This window comes from Penaeus vannamei, chromosome 39, assembly GCF_042767895.1.
Source record: "Penaeus vannamei isolate JL-2024 chromosome 39, ASM4276789v1, whole genome shotgun sequence".
NCBI lineage: Eukaryota > Metazoa > Arthropoda > Malacostraca > Decapoda > Penaeidae > Penaeus > Penaeus vannamei.
The window spans coordinates 2,500,014-2,502,513 of NC_091587.1; positions in this window are offsets into that span (position 1 = coordinate 2,500,014).

Genomic DNA, 2,500 nt, shown 5'->3' on the forward strand with positions numbered 1-2,500 from the left:
TTTATATGGCAAGAATTTCTCTCTGATGCCCTTCCAGACGCCCCCAGGAGGTGAAATGAACTTTCTTTAAATTCGTTTTAGTCAAGGAAGTTCGCAGATCCTCTAAATATGGAGGCGTAGGACATAAAAAAAATTCCACTCTCTTAGGCCTACCGTGTTTCCCGAGAGTTGTTTCTGATACACGGTTTAAAAGAAAAATAAAGAAACAAACAAACAAAAAACAATGTAAAAAAAACATTAAAGAAAAAAGATAAACTCGAGATAACTTTGCCTTTAATAATATCACTGATCTGAAATAGGAAGTATGAATATTTTAGTTCAAAAGGCTCAACAGATAAAACAAAACGTGATGGAAAATACAGACAACAGAGATAACAACGGTAATGGAGTTGTCGAATAGTTATTAAACCTGACTCGATAGGGATAACGGGGAGTTAATAAATACAAGAAGTTAATAAAGTGAAAGAGAGTCAACAAAAACCGACAACGAATTACGATAAAAATTGTGAGTCAATAAAGATAACGCAGAATTTAGAAAAAAAAAAAAAAACGACGAAGGGTTAACGTAAAATGACAAGAATTAACCAAGTAAACAAGCAACCAAATAAAAAATGGAATTAGCCCAAAATAACGGATAGTTACCAGACCCTGACAGAATACTATATGAGAGGTAACAGTATAACCCATGATTAATTAACAAAGGACACAGCAAGATGAATTAGGAGGCCGATGAATGTTGGTGTCCTTCAGTATAGACAGGGACTCATGGCGGTTACTATACAAGTGTGGTGGCCTTCTGTTGCAAAGATGTCTGGTGGAGCGCCCACAGATGGGAACAGAAATGAGATAACGTTTTTTTTTTTTTTTTTTTTTTATTGATTTGGTGTTTGAAGGAACCGGTTTAGGAGAATGAGACGGTGTTGACGGGGTGTTGCGATCTTCACCCTCCAGTGTTTGAAAAAGTAAATATAAGAAAATAATGGGGTTTGGATTTTTTTTTTATTGGTTTATATTTCGATTTAGTGGCACCTTCTTTAACATCTGGTGTCATAAGGGGAATATATAGATTTAAAGTAAACATCTAAACCCGCTGTTGCAAGAAAAAGAAAAACGAAAATGAAGTACGATTGTGGAATTTGAACTGAGAGAGAGAGAGAGAGAGATAAAGAGAGAAAGAGACAAAGAAAGCGAGAGAGAGAGAAAGCGAGAGAGAGAGAGAGAGAGAGAGAGAGAGAGAGAGAGAGAGAGAGAGAGAGAGAGAGAGAGAGAGAGAGAGAGAGAGAGAGAGAAAACGAGCAGAGAGAGAGAGAAAGAAAACGAGCAGAGAGAGAGAGAGAAAATGAGCGAGAGAGAGAGAGAGAGAGAGAGAGAGGGAGAGAGGGAGAGAGAGAGAGAGAGAGAGAGAGAGAGAGAGAGAGAGCGAGAGCGAGAGATAGGATGTATAGATATATAGATAGAAATAAAAAAGCTATGGATATATAAAGAAATATAGACAGATGGATATTAGACTATACACTACGTGGTAAGTAATAACAGTTTCGAAACTTGTCCAACGTAGATTCCATACCCACTTGCTAATACAAATAGATTAACTCGTGTGCAAAATTAAGAAGAGTCATGGACTTTAAACCTGTACACTCATCTTGTGATATAATGTTTATATAATTAATATTCGAAAAGCACGACCCCTTCAGGAAATAATCAAAAGCTATTGCTGCATTTCTCTTTAATTTTGATTTTAAAACAAAGAAAAAAAAAGGATAATTTTTTCCTGGTACTTTTACTTATACATTAAATGGAAAAGGCATGTTGAGTTAGACTATTACCATAAACTATAAGGAACGAAAAGAATGGTTCAAGATATGTAAACAATAAATACAGAAACGCTATTTTACAATCGATCGTAAGAATTAACATTAGCATTAAAAACAAAATGACTCGTTTACTGTCATTTTCAATTAGTTTCAAGAGAAAAAAATACGAAACTGACCATAAATAAATAAATTAATAAACAAACGGGAAAATGCATCAATAGGGAATAAACATGAACGAATAAGATAAAGCAATCAATAAATAAGATAAAAGAATAACTGAACAACATCAATAAATAAGATGAATGGATAGAGAGATAGAATGCCACAGAAAACCTGCAAATGGCTAACCTGTGCACATTCTCCGAGCTGTGCATAAACATTGGTCACTCTGCCATAATCAGCTGACGATCTCGCCGACCTGTCCTCCTATATGAATAAGCAAGTCTTTATTAATAGTTCATAAACACAAAACAATTCCAGGATTATTGTTCCCATATACTTAAAGGACGAGTGATATTAATAACTGCTTTACACTGGAGGGATCCGAATGCTATCTTCAGTACCCCCTGCCTGGCCATTCTTACCTTATCTACCTTACCTTGTCTATTCTCGGCATACGAAGTCCTCAGTCCCGCACCTTTTTAAGGGACCCTCAGCCACACCCACTCTCATACCCATATGTCATT